Here is a 19034-nt window from a genome sequence, read left to right on the forward strand (position 1 = left end):
CAATTAGCCATTGATATATGGGTATATTTCTGGACCATCGATTTTATTACATTGGTCTATATTTCTATTCCTATACCAATACCACATTGTTCTGATTACTATAGCTTTGTAATAAGTTTTGAAATCAGGAAGTGTGAGTTATTCAACTTTGTTGTTCCTCAGAATTGTTTTGACTTCTCAGGGCCTCTGGCAATTCCAACTGAATTTAAGGATCAGCTTTTTTATTTCTGTAAAAAAAGGCTATTGGAATTTTGATGGGAATAGCTCCGGAGAGTATTGATATGTTAACCATATTAAATCTTCCTACCCATGAACATGACATATATTTCCATTTATTTATGTTTTTAAAAAATTTCTTTTGGTACTGTTTAATAGTTTTCAGTGTTCAAGTCATTTACCTCTTTGGTTAAATGTTTTCCTTGGTATTTTACTCTTTTAGATGCTACTGTAAATGAAACTGCTTTCTTAATTTCATTTTTCAGATTATTCATTGCTTGTGTATAGAAATACAACTGATTTTTGTTACCTTGCAAGTCTGGTGAATTCATAAGATCTAACTGCTTTCTTATAGATTCCTTGGGATTTTCTAGAGGACCGTGTAATCTGCGAACAGAGACAGCCTTCCTTCTGCTTATGAACTCTAGTGACCGTGGCCTCCTCAGACTCCTCGCCCCATGTTCTTAGGGAGACTGGCAGCGTCCACCTGGGTTTCCCCTTGCACCACAGCCTAGAAACCCTTTCCAGGTGGTAAACTGGGGCAAGCATAGGGTTCATCTTATTTGTTTCTCATCTCAGAGATCACTGTACTTTCACTGCCTGATATACAATGTCTTAAAAATCACTGCATAATATATTTTGTCTCATTTATTATTTTAAGTGGTGTGATGGTTAATTTTGTGTGTCGACTTGACAGGGCCACAGGGTACCCAGATATTTCATCAACATTATTCTGGGTGTCTGTAAGGGTGTTTCAGGATGAGATTAATATTTGAATCAGTAGAGTGAATAAAGCAGACTGCCCTCCTTAATGTGGGTCGCCCCATCCAATCAACTGAAGACCTTAATAGAATAAAAGGTCTTAGTAAAAAGGAACTCCCCCTGCTTGACTGCTGAGCTGAGTCATCAGTCTTCCTACCTTCGTACTTAAACTGAAACATCAGCTCTTCTTAGGTTTCAAGGCTGCGGCTTTCAGACTGTAACTTATACCACTGGCTCTCTCCTGGGTCTCAGGCCTTCACACTGACTGGAACTACAACCACTGGCTCTCCTAGCTCTCCAACTTGCCGGCTGCAGAACTAGGGAGTTCTCAGCCTCCATAATTATGTGATCCAATTCCTTATAATAAATCTCTTTATGTGTGTATGCGTGTATGTATGTATATGTATATGTATATGTATAAACACACATCCTATTGGTTCTGTTTCTCTGGAGAACCCTAATACAGGTGGGATGATAAATGAGCTCCCGTTACTCCATGTTGGCCAGAAGCATAAATCTAATGTATTTTTAAGACACTATTTTATTACAAGGCAAGTAATTACAACAGTCAGTAGGTCTGGGATGAAGCCCAAGAATTTGCATTTCTAACACATTCCCAGATGACATTGGTGCTGCTGGCCCAGGGATCACAATTTGCTCAAATCCACACACACACTCCACTGTCTTAACTGAATAACTCTTCAAGTCTCCAAATCCTTCTGCTCCATTCCACTCTTACTGAGGAACAAGAAGCAATCAGAAGATGATTTCCACATGCTCCCAATGTGACATCTTCCTACTTACCTCTCCAACATTCCCTTCTGGGTCACTCTGTCCCATCTGCAAAATCCTCCTTGTTCTTCCTCAAAGGCAACAACATTGCCCCTACCTTCAGGAACTTTGCACTAGCTATTTGGAATGCTCTTCTCCCCAGACATTTGCACAATTTGCTCCCTGACTTCCTTTAAACCTGCTTAAGTGTTCTCTTATCAGAGAGGCCTTCCCAGACCACTCTACAAATCTCCCCACATGTGCCTGGCACTCCCTATACTCCCATCTTGAAGTACTTTTCTCCATGGCATTTGCTACCACCTGATAGTTTCCTTAGTTGTTTATTTGTCTATTTATCACTTATGTTAAGAATATGAGTGGAAAAGAGATAGAGGCAGCCAATATCCCTAGGATTAAAGAGAGTTAGTGATAAAAGAATGGACAGCACTGAATCCATTTATCTAAGAAATCTGGCTAAGAAAAATAGGATCAAGGAGCAGCAGGCTCAGGCAGAAGTTTCTCAGGATGCAAAGGCAGGGCTAAAGGAATAGGGGCCACAAGCAGTGCAAAGAGAAAGTTTAAGGATACCGAGAATTGAAAGGATGTATATATAGGAGACAAGATTGCTCAAATATCTGGAAATAACAGATTCACAGAGCACAAGATTTTTGCTTTTGTTTTTAAAGCAGGTATCTACTAAGAGTTTACTATATGCAGGGCACTGTGGAAAACAGTTCACTGTCATATCTGATTTAATCTCCACAAGCTTAGGAAGTAGGAATTATCATCTAGGCCTTTTTGTACACAATCGGAGACACTGTACTGACATATCTGTCCACAGGCTCCTCCTCCCAGTTTCATCCTTCCTTTCTTCCTTACCGACCTTAATTATAACTGACCCTACAAGATCTCCAACTTTTGGGTTTCATGCATCAGTCAAATATCAGATCTCAGGAGCAAACTTTTGTGAAAGGGGCTGAACCACCTCTTTACTACCTCAATGGTTTATGCTCCGAGAATCCAGAAGTCACCCTGACTCACAGGAACCAATCTCTGTTGACTGACTCCATAGTGTCTTCTTAGAAATTCACCCTCAGTTGAAGTCTTAGGGCTATACCAAATGATTCATCACAGCTGCTACACCACATACTTTCTTCCAGTTCTTCTTAGTTGTCCAATTTTATCCTCTGCCCCTCCACTTTCAGTAGGAAGCCTTCATTCACCACCGCCATGGAGGGTACCCAATAGAAAATGTTTCAGCCTCCCTTCCCACCGCTTCAAACTTTCATCTTATTCTCAGGAATGTTCTTCTCTAGCTCATCATTATTCTTGCAAATGGTGATACCTGTAGGGCTTCCTTTAAAACATCTGTATCCCCTTTTCTTGCCTTATCTGACTACACTGACTGGGACCTCGAAAACAATGGTGATGACAGACATCCTCATCTCCAGTTCCTGACTTAACCTGCAGGCCTTCAGTGTTTTCCTCAGCTGACATGCTTTCAGTGTTCCCGATTAAGAATGGGCCTGGCTTCTCACAACATCGCTTATTTTAAATGTCTCAAGAACAGAACATCCACAAGGAATCAGTTCCAGGCTCATCTAAAACTTCTTCTTATGGATAAAGCTTATCCATACACTATTCTGCTAATACAGACAGAGCAGACATTAGACATATCTACACTACCTTTTTTCCCCCTACCATATGTTATCTTTTTAGGCATTTTAATCACAAGTCAGCTATTTGTTGACATGTTTATTTTAGTGTCTTCTTTATCACCAAATAATTTTCTTTCTATAGTGACTATAAATGCAGGCTATGTATGCTCATTTCATAAATGTACAATATAGGTGAATGACCTATAAAGGTGAAAGGCTTTTAAACTGAACCATATAGTTTATCTAGTGGTCAGCAGGGCCAAATAATCTTATACAAATCTTATTAGAAAAAAAAAAATTAGATAATCAGCTTTATGGCACAAATCGGCCAACAGAAAACCTATTTCAAAAACAATTCTCAAACGTTTAATAATGTTCATTCTTATAACATGACTTTCAGCTGTTGTTTCACCTTCTGGCTAGACTGAATCCGCTTTTAACCACCCTTATGGCATTGTACATATGCAGGGAACAAATGCAATCTATTGAAGCAAAGCAGTGAGTGTTAAGGAGCTCAATTAAATGGCGGAATATTTCTTGTAAATTAAAGCCCTATTGAATAATCATCTTCCATGCAAATTATCTTTCATGGGGAGTTCCAATAATGTGCCATCATCACATGTAGCCCCTTTAATACATGCTTACTTGTAATGCTTGACATAATGAATTCTCCCTCTTTATTCCTGTAGAAATGAGAATGAAAATTTAAACTTTTTAATTTTTCCTTGGTAGACTGCCTTTGTGAATACCCTGGTGGTGAGACACTATTCACAATCTATAATTCAGAAGAATGATTTAATAAAATGCACAGCATTAGCATATTTATCAGAAACAACAGTTTAAATGAATATCTGATAGAAATTTACCATGTTATCGTCTTCTCCTTCAAAAAAGTAAATTTTCCCTGGAAGCCCAAAAGCTCACTCACCTAATCTTTGCCTCAAACTTTTAAGGTTTCTATCCTTAGACAGAAGAAAGTCATATGCTAAAATGTAATTACACAAAATAGAGATTGTTAACACAATGCATGGGGGGGGGGGAGTCCACACAGTTCTTAAAATATATACAAAACTGTACATTGTATGTGCAGATGTGCATTTTCTGAGAATCCAGAGTTTTTATCTGATTCTCACAGGAGTCAAAAACCCACAAAAAGATTAAGAATTACCAAATGAAGCCAAAAGATATCTCAATCATACTTTGATCTTACAGGTTCAGAAAATCTGATTGATGTTCCAGCCAATATAAATTTAGTTCCCTTGTTGCTAATTCTGCACATTTATCACACAGAACAAAAATTCCAACTCAAAAAAAAAAAAATCAAACTAAAACATTCAATCATAGACATTTCCTAAAACCTAAAGTGAGATTCCACACATCCTTCCCGAGCATTCCAGATTATGTGCATATGATGAATCAACCTAAGCCCTGAAAAGAATAACTGACAAGGGTGTTAAGGGGGAATCTGAGTCATATGCTACTCCTTGGACCAGAGCCTGGTATATCGGCAGAGAGCTGGGAAAAATAGGCAAATTCAGTGTTACAATTTCATGTTTCATGAAGGTCTCTGTAAATGTATGGCTTCCTTCCCCCAACACCCAAATGCTTCTAAAAGTCCCTAGCTTGACTATTAACTAAATCATAAATACTGAATTGCATTTTTAAAAACATTCTCATAGGTCCTGCCACTCACTTTAATGGACTAGGAAAAGTCCAAGGGACCTTCAGGGTCAATTAAATACCACAACTGCTACAACAGCAATGTACTACAAAGCATATAAGTACCTGAGTCCTGTTAGGAACTTACTACTCAAACTTCTAGTTAACAAGCACAATCCCCAGGTTCTATTCAGAATTAATGTGCCCACAGAAACCCTAAGTCACAACCCATGATTCTGCAAGGAAGGCAGAAACTTTCTTATAAAGCTAGTGTGGTGTAAACACTGCTGACTATGACTGCATTTATCCAGCTATATTTTAAAAAAAAAAAAAAAGGCAGCAGCTTGAGCAAGTATAACTTCTAAAGACTTAGTACTGAAGAAAATAAAATCAACACTGTAAAAAGATTTCAGATTTCTCACAGTATAAAGTAATAGAATCTTATACAATCTCCAAATAGTCACAACACAAAATACATTAGGGATGCGCTATGTATATAAAATTGTCCTTAACTAATTAAATACCACAAAGAAAAAATACCTAATATTTTTTCACAAATTTTTTTCAAAAAATTTCTTTTCAATACTTCAAATTTTACCAAAAGCTTTCCCATATTTTAAAAATTAAGTCATTTTCTTGAACTTTAAAAATGTTCATTCTCAACTATATGCATTATGCGAGTTCGGTGGTCTTCAGCCTCTCTGAAGAGGGGACACTCAAGTACTGGAATTTTGGTGGCACACTTCAAGGACAAGATTACATCCTCACTCCTCACTCTCTGCTTGAATCCCCTTTCACCACTGTGTATCTGTTTAAATAGAGTTCTTTACTGCCCTGACCTATATACTCACAAAGCAGAGTCCTTGCACGCTCCAATAAACAAGCAATCCCCTAGAACTGGCTCAACACCACGCTTCGCCTTTTACCACTCATCCTACATGACCCACTCGGGTGTTCACTTAAGTCACGGCATTTCTCCCACTGAATTAAAAATCAATGCTTTTTTCTCCCAAATTCGATAACCATCTATAAAGGGTATATAGCACAAATGCTACAACAGCACATAATTTGAAGCCACTGTGCTAGTTAAGATGATTAGCATTAATAATTCAGAAATTATTAAGAAATTATTAAGAAATTTGTAATTTCTTAATAAATTACTATGTGTTACCTATGAAGTCAAAGTAGACAGACAAAATCAAACGTTCACCAACACAAGTATTTGTTGAACTTAACTTTCTCCACATGTCTGGAGTTCAAATAGCTTCCCTTCTAGATATTTAAACCTCAATAATTTCTCCTATGTGCCCTCTTTACGACATGAATTTTTTTTCATCTTCACAACAACCCAATGAGGTAATATATACTCATCCTTCAGTACCACAGGGGATTGGTTCCAGGACACCCCACAGATCCCAAAATCCGCACGAGTCGGCCCTTAATCCATTTCTGTTCCCTCTGTCTCAAACGCTCCTCTTCCAACCACCTGCATGGCAAGCATTTTCACTCATTTTAAGTCCTTATTCAAGTCATTTTATCAGTGAGGCTTTCTTTGGCAATCTAAATTGTCAAACCCTCACCCTAAAATATTTCATATCTCCCTTCCCTACTTTTTTTTCATCTCAGCACTTATCCCTTAACATGCTTTTTTTTTTTTTTTTTTTTAAATCCTGTTTATTCTGTCTTCTCAACTGAAATTAAAGTTCTGTGAGGGCAGGAATTTTTGTCTTTACTGATTTCCCAGCACCCAGAAAAGTACCTAATGCATAGCAATTATTCAATAAATGTTTACTAGATGAATAATCTCTATGATCACTTTAAATAGCTATATCCTATTCCATCAAGTGCTTACACCAAGATTTATGTCATAATTCTCCTACTGATGGATATATTGGTTATTGCCAATCTTTCACTAGTCCATATAATGCTTGAATGCAGAGTCAGCATACTTTTTCTGGTAAGGGTCAGACAGTAAATATTTCTGCTTTGCAACATTTCTGTAACAACTAAACTCTGCCACTGTAGCACAAAAGCAGCTATGGACATAGAATGGTTGCGAGTGGATTTGGGCTGCACCAGGCCAAATTTAGCCGGTGGTCCCTCATCTCTGCTTCATCGTTTTTTTATTTTTTAGGCGTATCTTTTTCTATCTTTTCAATTAGTAGAATTACTGAATAAATGGATATGAATATATTTATGGATCTTGGTACATTCTGTCAAATTGCTTGGGGGGCAGGGAGGTTCATCCAGATGCCAGAAAAAAATTCCTTTGGCAGATTTCCAAAGTAACTGAATTGCCACCTTTACTTAAATTAAATTACATGTGGGGAACTTTTCCCCAAAAAGATTAAAATTTTAAGTTTTGTACTGGAGATAAACTTTAGTTATACAGAAATTCATTTATGTAGAGCTCCTTGTCTTCTCAAAATAACAGATAAATGAAGTATATTATTGAACAAGAATTATCATGAAAACATTAACAACCTGAGTAATTTACACATGAAGTAAACTCTCTGAACAAATATATACTGGCTCATCGCTATATTATAGAACAGATAAACAAGATAAGCTGTTAATAATCAAGCTATTGCATACCTTACCTTTTTTTTTTTTAAACTACACAGCTATCTGTCCCCTTTGATCGAGGAAAAAACTGTTTTCCAAGATAACAAAAATCATACCTAATAATAAACAAGGGCTTACTAGCAAGCAGGACAATAGCAGAGGCTTAGTTTTGGACTCTCTTCAAATCATAAAAACCGAGCAGACCAAGAAATAGACCCACATGTAAGCTCAACTAATTTTTTACGAAGGTAAAAAACAATTCAGAAGAGGAAGCGTAGCTTTTTTAAACAGTGCTGGAGCAACTGGACATCCATAGGCAAAAAGTGAACGTCAACCTAAACTTCACACCTTATATAAAATTTAACACAAAATGAATCACAGACTTAACTATAAAACATAAAACAAACAAACAAAAACCTTGTAGAAAACAACATAGCAGAAAATCCCTGGGATGTAGGGTTAGGCAAAGAGTTCTTAGACTTGATATCAAAAGCATGATTCATAAAAGGAAAAATTGGTAAAATTAAAATCTTTTGTTTTGTGAAAGCCATGTGAAGAAGATTAAAAGACAAGCTAGAGGCTGGAAATAAACACCTGCAAACCACGTATCTGACAAAGGACAAGTTTCTAGAATACATAAAGAACCTGCAAAAAAATCCAATTAGAGAATGGACAAAAAAAAAAAGATGATACACAGATGGCAGGTACACATATGTAAAGTGAGTAACATTAGCCATTAGTGAAATGCAAATTAAAACCACAATATCACTACACACATATCAGAAAATAAAAAATAGTGATGACATCAAATGCTGGCAAGGATATGGAGAGACTGGATCACTTATATATTGCTGGTGGAAACATAAAATGGTCCAGTCACTTTGGAAAAGTTTGGCGGTTACTTTAAAAAAAAAAAAAACTAAGCATGTAATTACTATCATACTACTATATGATACAGCAATTACATGCCTGGGTATGTATGCTAGAGAAATTAAAAGTAAAAGCCAAGAAATGGAATCTGTCCAAAGGACCTTCGACAGATGATGGTTAAACAAACTATGGTATGCCAGTGAACTTCTACTCAGGAATAAAAAGGAACAAGCTATCAACAACCCGGATAAATTTCCAGGGAATTATGCTTAGTGAAAAAAACTAATCCTCAAGATTATAGATACTATGATTCCATTTACATAATGTTTTTTTAAATAACAAAATTTCAGAAGTGGAAGACCTATTAATGGTTGTCAGGGGTTAGGGATCGGATGGCAGATGGGAAGAGAAAAGAGGGGCTGGTAGAAACAGGAACATACACAGGTAATAAAATTGTATTGAACCTAACACACACACACACACCAATAAAATGGGAAATCTGCATAAGAGTGATAGATTGCACCAATGCCAATGTATTTGATTGCTAGGGAGACCAAAACGAAATACCGCAGACTGGGTGGCTTAAAATTTTTCTGGAGGCTAGAAATCCAAAATCAAGGTGTTGGTAAGTTTGGTTTCTTCTGAAGCCTCTCTCCTTGGCTTCCAGAAAACCACATCCTCACTGTATCCTCACGGTCTTTCCTCTGTACACATATCTCTGGTGTCTCTTTTTTTATTCAAATTTCCTCTTCTTTCAGGGAAACTAGTCAGATTGGATTAGGAACACGCTAACAGCCTCATTTTAAGTTAATCACCTCTTAAAAGGCCCTAGCTCCGTATCTAGGAACATTCTGATGTATTGGAGGTTAGGGCTTCAACATATGTATTTGAGGGAAAGCATATAATTCAGCCCATAACAGTTAATATCCTGGTTGTGATGTTTTAATTTTACAAAATGCTACCATTAGGGGAAACTAGGTAAAGTATGCAAAGAAGCTCAGCAAGGAAAAAAAAATAGCTTAACAGCTAGAATAGATAACAAAAGATAAGATGTCCAACAGAATTCGGTGATGAGGTAGCCCCATGAACCCTGGATGAGTGGGCAGAGCTAACAAGACCTCTCAGGTGATTAAGATGCAGAGCTAACAAGACCAGTTCTGGATCAAAAACTGGGCAGGTGATGGGGAGAGAAAGGAGAGTTCTGATGATTATAAATGCTGGTGAACAAGAAATTATCAACTATCACCTTTGAAAAGAGAGGACCCATTTAAGTGAAATTGGATCTGAGAAAAGTAAAGTTTTGCAGGCTCCAAGACCATGGAGACCTACTGAAAAACCTCTGGAAGAAAACTGCTGGGATTAAAATCCCAATCGAACAAAGAAGCATTGCTGGGGATGAAGGAGAGAGATCTCAAAGGAGGCCAATCTCAGAAAATCAAGGAGGAGTCTAAAGAGGATATGTTTTTTCCTTTATGTTGAAATATAAAATACAATCATAAAAGGACAGAAATATGTGAACAAACCACTGATATTTCACAACTTCACAAACAGAACACATCTATGTAATCAGCAACCAGAACAAGAAACAGAACATGACCTGCACCCCAGAAGCCTCTACTTTTTTCTTTCTATTGACTACTCCTTCAAGGGTAGCCACTATCTGGCTTCAAACTAAATTTACTGGTTGTGCCTGTTTGGAGATTTTACATTTATGCAGGCATACAGTATGTACGAATTATGTTCCCCTGAAATTCATATATTGAAGCTCTAACCTCCGGTACCTCAGTAAAACTCTTATCTGGCTTTTTTAGCTCCGCATGTCTGTGAGATTCATATACACTATCGTATGTAGTTGTTTATTCTCATTGTTCTATAGTATTTCACTGTGTGAATATGCAACAATTTATCCATTCTGAGTCAGCTTATATTGTAAAAAACCACCTGTAAATTTAGTGGTTTAAACAACAATTCCTTATTTCTCACAATGCTATGGGTTTTTCTCTCTTGGCTTACCTGGACTTGCTCATATGGCTACATCAGGTTGGAGGGTCAGGTGAACTGGAAAGTCAAAGATGGCCTTACTCACATGTGTGACAATAAGTCCTGGTCATCATTGGAGTGCCTCCATTCTCCTCCACCTGACCTCTCCTACTCAAGTAACTTCCTTATATTGTGGTCTCAGGGCAATAGTCCCTCCCAGTATGTAAGCATTTATCAAGTCTCTGTTGCAACACACCTGTTAAGGTCCATTGGCCAAATTAAGTTACATGGCCAAAGTCAGACTCACTGCGGTAAGGGACAACACAAGGGCACAGACACCAGGAGATGTGATTTATTTACTTATTTATTTGGGGCCATCAATGTAACACTCTAACACATATTATACTGATGGTCATCTGGGCAGACTTTAGTTTGAGGCTATTACAAATAGTGCTATGAACATTCTAGTACATTTACTTTGGTAAGCATGTATCTTCAAGTGGAATTTCTGAGTCACAGGATATGCATATGTACAGCTTTAGTAAACACTGCCAAACAGCTTTCCAAATTGCTTATATTCATTTACATTTCTGTACCAATTTACACTTCCAATAGCAGTACATGAGAACTGCAGTTACTCCATGTTCTCACCAACATCTGCTATTTTTTACCTTTTTAATTGAACCATTCTAGTGTGTGTGCAATGGTATCTCACTTTGATTTTAATTGAGCAGCCATATTTTTTAATATTTCACATAAGCAAGAAAGGTGAAAATCTCAAAACATAAAACTAAGAAAACTACCTTGGCCTGCTCTTACCTCCACCACAGAAACTTTCTCCTAAAGTACTGGTAAATCCATCTCATTTAAACATGAATAAGAGAAAAGAATGAAATCTTAACCTATGAAAGGTACTGTGAGAAAAAAGAACCAAATAATGTACCAATGGCTAGTGAAGGCACATGACAAAAATATGGCCATAAAGAAGATGACAGCTGTAACATAATATTTCAATACGAATTTTAAAAGAAATTAAGAAAATGATAGAAGATATAAAAGAAAGCATATATAAGAAACAGAAAAACTATATAAAGAGAATGGACAAATGAAGAGCTTTAGAAAGAGAAATGATAAAGGGCAGAATAGGAAAGAAAAAACTCAGAAAGGAAGACAAAACTAGAAGAAACACTAGATTTAATAGATACCATGGAAAGTACATTAAAGAGACTAAAAGATAAAAAGGAAAAAAATACAAAAAAGCAAATATAAAAAATAGGATAAAAAATTTAAAGATATAAGACAAGCAAAGATGATCTAAAATATACATAACAAGACCTCAAAGAAGAAAATGAAAACAATGAAACAATATTAAAAATCTATAATTGATGAAAATGTTTATGAAAAAATATTTGAGCCAACATAATAAAATACACATTGTGTATCGGGAAAAATTAAGTGAGAACAGCCAACACTCAGGACATATTCTAGTAAAATTATTGGCCTTTAAAGATAGTCCTTTGGGTATCTAAACAATAAAAAAATCACTTAAAAAAGACAGAAAATTATTTTGGTGTTAGAATTTGACAACACTTTTTACCAATACAATAGAGTAGGGCTTAGCAAACTATGGCTTGTGGACTGAATCCTGCCAACTACCTGGTTCTGTAAATAAAGTTTTATTAGAACACAGTCATGCTTGTTCATTTACATACTCTTATGGCTGCTTTTACACTACAGTGGCATAGTTAAATAACTGTGAAAGCAATCTATGGTCAACAAAGCCTAAAATAATTACTTACAAAAAAAGTTTGCCAAACCCTACAACAGAGTAACAAATTTAAGATACTCGAGGAAAGAAACTGTGAGCCAAGTACATATATTCAGCCAAAGTGACCTTCAAGTGTAAAAGCCAGATAGTTTAAATATGAAAGTAGATGTTATTCACATGAGCCATTTATGAGGATTTAATGAGCTTCAGACTATCAAAGGATTACAGAAGCCTTAGCATTAGAACTTGTGTTGCACACTGAATATATTTAACTGTAGACCAAGACCAATGATAGGCAAAGGTGACAGTCATATGTGATTTGCATGGGGAGAAGAAGAGAGAACTGAGGAATCTTGGGGAGCAGGAACTGACTGTTCTAGGGGCTCAATTATACATGGAAAAAATAAGGAAGGAGTCACAGATAACTCCTAGATTTTTAGATTGGGAAAACAGATGAAAGGTGGTACCATTCACTAAGTTAGGGAATACAAGAAAAGACACATTTGAAGAGAAAGGCAAGTCAAGTTTTGGGCAATGCTTGTGGAATATCAAGTGACACTGTCCAGTTGGTAGCTATATACATCTAGATTTCAGGAGTGAGGCTCTGACTGGATACTGGATTCAGGGGTCATCAGCCAAGGAATGTGTGAAATGATCAGGATAGTGCATAATTTACTAGGTAAGCAGCAAGACCAATGTCTGAAAAACAGCACCAAAAGAAACGTCCTTGGAATTTACAAGAAATTAACATCAGCACTTCCAATGAATTTGGCCACACTGATAATCTCCCATATTCCAAACCAATTATTAAAAATTTTCTAATTTAAACTCTTCAAAATAAAGTATGTAAAAATAATCAATATGAAGAGTGAAAAAAAAATGAAATAAGGCTTTTATCTACCCACTTCATTTTTATGGCATACAGAGTTGATCATATTGCTGTATATTGGGCCTTGCACTCAAGTGACAAAACTGCCAAAAGAGCAAGACATAAAAGGTGAAACCGCTACAAAACTACGCAAATTGAGGGCAGGTTATGTATGAAAGATAATGGGTGAAGGAAGAGGCTGTGTTATGGGCTGAACTGTGTTTCCCCAAATTTACACAAGTCGTAATGCCCAGTACTCCAGAAGGTGACTGTATTTAGAGACAGGGTTTTTAAAGAGGTAAATTAAAGTAAAATGAAGTCATGTGGGTGAGTCCTAAGTATATGGACTGATGTGCTTATAAGAAGAGGAGATCTGGACACAGACAGGCATACAGGAAAGACTATGTGAAGACGCCTGAGGAAGTCAGCCACCTACAAGACAAGGAGAGAGGCCTCGGAAGGACCCAGCCCTGCCAACATCTTTATCTGGGATTTCTATACTCCAGAACTACAAGAATAAATTCTTCTTGTTTAAGCCACCCCATCTGTCATACTTTTTATGGCGGCCCTTGCAAAATAATCCTAGCTGGGTAAGAGTTCACGAACATTGTTAACTCTACCCAAGAAGTATGAAATCTCTTAACAAAAAAGTGTAGCTTTTGATATGTGGTGATTATGCCTTAATGCGATGATAAAAAAAATATTTTTTAATAGTAAATATTTATCAGGGACTATTTTACAAGGGAAAACCGAAAGGACATAATATCTGCAATTAGACAAGTACAGAAAAAGTTAAAGTAGTGTTAGTTTTGAGGAAAACCAAGAAAAGAGAATTCAACCAAGATATGTCCTATTCCTGAAATTAATGGAAAAGGTAAAGAAATAATCCAAAAACAATCTATCCAAGCAAGGGAGAGTAATGGAGGCAACTCTGAATAATTCTCTAGAATTCAGAGTTTTTTTTTAATTTCAGCTAATAAAATCTTTGATGATTAACAAATGAAACATTTCTAGGCATCAAATGAAAAGATACTTGCAGTGGGTATTAATGGAATTCTAATTCTTTGTCAGTTTTTTGGTTTTTTTTAACAAACAGGTAATAATTATTAGCAATTACACATATATCACTTCTTGCCCTGCATCTAGAGCTACAGAGGCAACAGATTTCGAGAGGAGAGTAAGGTGGCAGGGAAAACTGTTCTCTGAGACCTGCTCTCTGGTGCTGGGACAAAGTTCAGGCAGATCAGAAGGAAAAATGCTACAGTAATAATGTGTAAATTTTATAATAAGACTTTTAATGTTTTTAAAAGTTTCCTACACGTTTTAATGTCTTCTTAAAGTTTTTTAAAGTTGTATTTCACACAAAGTTGCACAATTTATCTTTTGAGACATATGTTTTTCTTTCTGTAAAAAAGGGCCAATTACTGATGTCCTAGATCATATCGCTTTGCTTTGTATTATTAAGTGTGATAAAGTGTTTCTGAAAAACATCTTCTTTGTCGCTAGAAATATGAAAAAGTAAAAAAATCTCTCCAACTGTTTAAGACTTTGCAAAACAAATTTGGATAACTGATGTCTGATTTGCCTTTCTCCAGGAAAATGTATTAAACTTTATTGACACTGGACAAGAAATAAAACTCAAAAATTTGCATTTTCAGTACTTTTGGTTTCTTGACCTTTATTTGAATTTGAGACTAAGCTTTACCAAACAACAGAATTTACACTGTAACTAGCCAACCACAGTCCTCATTATGGAATCTATGCAGTGCATTTGTTACCTAGGAAACAAACCAGAGCACCGGCAGAGTACAATTTCAGTATAGCAAAAGAATTCTCAATCATGCTGGTAAATAAAGTCCATAAATCGACTAAGCAGAAGCAAAGTCAAGAAGTATCATGTAAGAGTTAAGCTCTATGAAAACTTTTTTAAAGAAAAAAAAAAGAAACCTGTAGGTCTCCTTCCTGCAACTATGTAGATCTCTTAAGTAAATATTATGAACAGGTTTCTTTACAAACACAAACTGCCAGAAAATAAACTGTTCAAAATAAATGGCTTCTCTCCAATCTTCAGCTTCTCTATTTTTGACAGTATTTAAGAGAAAAGCTTCTTTAGAGCCAGCCTCATACATCTGGTAGCAGAATATTAATCCAAGAATGAATTCTACATTTTCGGCAAGCAGCAAGGGTTTGTGCTATTCTTAAACAATGCAAGACCACACAGAGGTCACTGTTCACACATCTCTCAGTCAGACCTGCTTCCCCATCAGGCTACAAAAAACTTCATGAAAAAGAAGGACTTGAAAGTCATGGATCTATTATAAAGAATAAAATTGTTGCTTTTCAGTTTTCCATTTGGTTATTACTAAAAATGACACTCGTCAATTGAGGATTCAAAGTAACATAAAGTAGCCATTTTAAATTTCCTTTAATGGTACCACATTAATAACTAACAAATAGGAAAAGGTGAAAAAAATCTATGGATTTTTAAGCCTATCAAATTTAACTGTGAACGGCTTAGTGTTGTTTAAAAAAAAAAGAAACTGGTAAATGTCAGTTTATACTACTGAGCTATATTTAAAATCCAACTTTTTGATAATACAAAATAAAAATTTCTGAAAGTAGAATCTGTCATAATATCGAAAGCAGCAGAAAAAAATGTCAGCCATAAAAAGTGAAAAATAATTGATATGCCTTCCTAAACAACAATGTACCAGAAAGGAAATCAGTTAAAAACATGTAAGATTCTCTGGAATGCCTCTGATTACACTAAAATATTATTGTTAATTATACAAAAACCAAAAAATTGATATCTACATGTCATATTCAAAAAACAAAAAACAGGTGTTATCTTTTAGCCAGCCCACAAAGAGACACTAATTACACTGCCAATCCCAGAAAACTATTAGGCACAACTACAGCTTTGTCAAGCAATTCTCAACACAGGCCACAACACTCTCTTACTGTTTCGTTTACACAGTGACTCTTTGTTTAAACCTTATCACTAAGACTGACAGTCTTGTAAATAAATACGTAAATAAGCAATTCAATTTGTTAGCTTATCTTTTTTAATACTTCTAAGAGCTGATGAAGAGTTAAGAGCTGAAACTCTAGGAGTGTTTCAGAATTCCATTCTACATTCAAGGATAAAGCCTGAACAAATTTCAATACCTATCCTCTTTGGGCCATCCTTAATGGAAGAGGAAGAGGAACCTTGCTCAAGGGCCTACCAGCAACTCACACTGAGCTCTGTGCCTTTGTGTAGTTTCAACTCTTTTACCTAATCTAGACTGGAAGTCAGAGCAGGAACTAATAAAATTTTATCAACTCAAAGAGGTTAGCATGATCATTGCTAAATGTTACCTCTTCTACCTTTTAAGTGTACAAAAATGTACACTCCAGGCATTTACAAAATTAGGCATGCACTAATACTAATCTGTAAATGTAACTAGGGCAAGAATCTAGGATAAATTATTCTCCTAGAAAAAGACACTATTTTAGGCATACCTGTCTCTTTATGACAAAAATCAGCTTGCCTAATTAAAACCACATTAGATTGAATATTGTTTTCTGATGAATTTTGACATCTTCATGAAAATTTAAATATTTTTTTCCTTCAAGATTAATAATTTTTAAATTTTTTCCGAAAGCCTCCATTTTCTATATGTAACTACATATAACTGTCTGAGTGCCTCCAAAACAGTTGTTTAAAAAAATCTTGGTAACTGTGAGATTCAAGCTTGCCAATACAGATTCTCATACAATAGACAAAAATAAATAAAAGTCTCCAGCAATGAGAAGCAGACTGAAATTAATACAAAAATACAATTTCGTACCTGCGTTAAAAACCTAAATCTGTAAAATTAATTTTCTGGGTGTTTATTCAACTTCATGTATTATCTAAGTATCTGCAAAAGCACGGCAACTGTTTATAGGAAATGTGGCCAGATAAATAGTATAAAACAGAAATATCACCTACGGTGCTTTTCCAAACACTAATATCCACTAATATACAACCCAATTGTTGGGTTATGTACAGAGAAGAACACATATAATAAAATAGGAAAAGCACAATCACAGGGGGTTTAAATCAGTTCTAACTTCCACGTTCTACACATATGTTGTGAAAGACTTCCAATCTCAAACGAGCAAAATTAAAGGTTTCAGCCTGAACGGAAAGCTAGATAATTGTTTACTGAACTCCAATTTAACCTCCACCGAGGAAGCTGTCACCACCTGACTGGCTTGTTAACTGTTTAAGAGGTAGAAGACTCTGTCATACTAATCCTAAGGAGTCTGGGATACAACAAAACTTTACCCTAAAACTTTAAAATATACGTATACAAAATTTCGTAAAAATCACATGGAGGTTCATCTTTTATTTCTTGCCTTTAAGTCGCTATTTTAATCTTTAAAAAAGAAAGAAATACGCAAGCAAACCAGCCACCCTGAAACCACAATCATCCTTTGATTTAGGTTTGATTTGGATTTGATTTTGGTTCGCCCAACCTCCTTCTACCCAGGGAAATAATTTCTCGATGTATTTGATAACAAACACAAATCACTGTGCGCAGCCTCAGATTGGGGGGCGGGGGAAGAGCCTTTCGGAGAAAGCCCTCCTCCGTTAGAAACAATAAATAAGGGACCAAAGCGATGCACGTTCCTTCACACACGCCCCGAACGCACCTCGGCGTGCCTCCCGTGAGCGACACAAGTCGGGCAAAGCCCTGAACCACCTCTCTCCCTCTCTCCGCAACCATCTCAAGACTTGGAAACTAAGAGAGCAGATCTTTTCTTTCTCCTTCCCGCCCTCTTTTCCCCCTCAAACAGACCCAAGAGCAGGGGCAGGCGAGCCAGACCCACGCAACGCGCCCGCGCCGCCGCGGCGACTGGAGATGCTGGGCGGCGGGCCGGCCCCCGGGAGGGGACCGCAGCGGCGGCCCCCGGCGCTCACTCCCGGAGCCCGCTCGGCCGCCTGGGATCTCCGCCCCGCACGCCCCCAAGCCTGTCGCCGGCGACGTCCGGTCGCCCGGCTCTCTGCCCTGGCTCTCGGCCTTCCCACCCTCCCCCCCAGAGGAGACAAAAGGAGGATTCAGCCGGGTCACAGCGCGGCCGCCGAGGGGGAGGCTGAGCGGACCCCAGCGCAGCCGCCCCCCACACAAAGGGACTCCCCGGCCCAGGTCGCCGCGTCGGCGCGCACGTCCCCGCCCCGCGCGCGGGCTCTCACCCACCTGCAGGTGTCTGTGCGTCTGTCCATAGGAACGCGGGCGGCGTGGGGGGGCCTGCGGGAGCCGGGCAGCCGGGGCGGGACGGGGCGGGACAGAGGGGCGGGAGGAAGAGCGGCCAGAGGGCCGGGGAGTGCAGGCAAGTGGAGCGGGAAAGGCGCCGGGCGGCCGGCGGACGGAGGTGCGGAGCGGGGGGCGGGGGGCGCCAGCCTGGCTCGCCGACCAGCGCGCGCCGCTCTGTGCGCCCTGGGCTCCTGGCGTCCGGCTCCGAGCGCGGCTGGCGGACGGGCGGGCGGGGGGCGGGGCGCGGGCGGGGCGGGGCCGGAGAGCGGGGCGGGGGCTCGGACCCCGGGCTCCAGCCGGCACCGGAAACGCGCCGTGGTCCGCGAGACCCACAGGAAGTGTGTAACGACACCTCCTACGACGCGCACCGAGCTCGCAGTTGTCGCTGCCCGCGGGGAGTGTGGACCGACCCTTCTACGACACACGCGCGCGCACGAGCTCGGTCTCCGCAGCCCGACAGGTGTGGAACCCACGATCTCCAGTACGGTCTGAGCTGGGCAGCACCCGCTCCTGCCGTACGACCTGGCCCGCGGTCCCCACTGCCTCTTGGAGTACCATACAGCTCCGCCTAAACGCTGGAAGCAGACCTTCTTACAAGACTCTGCTCCGTGTGTGACAGGTGTGTGGCACCT

General features: G+C 38.4%; 1 protein-coding gene across 10 annotated transcripts in view; it reads right to left on the minus strand.

Annotated features, from left to right (window-relative positions):
• The window catches only part of KIAA1958 (KIAA1958 ortholog), a 266726-nt gene extending 248123 nt beyond the window's left edge, over nt 1-18603 (minus strand). For 4 of the 10 annotated variants that reach the window (XR_002777864.1, XM_023525159.1, XM_011383654.2 and 1 more), the window contains exon 1: nt 18346-18603. The gene's annotated coding sequence lies outside the window, so the exon portion shown is untranslated. The remainder of the gene's footprint in view (nt 1-18345) is intronic. The other 6 variants (XM_023525152.1, XM_023525153.1, XM_023525156.1 and 3 more) reach the window with 2 other exon arrangements.
• Nucleotides 18604-19034: the final 431 nt, after the last annotated feature.

The sequence above is a fragment of the Pteropus vampyrus genome, unplaced genomic scaffold, assembly GCF_000151845.1.
Source record: "Pteropus vampyrus isolate Shadow unplaced genomic scaffold, Pvam_2.0 Scaffold535, whole genome shotgun sequence".
NCBI lineage: Eukaryota > Metazoa > Chordata > Mammalia > Chiroptera > Pteropodidae > Pteropus > Pteropus vampyrus.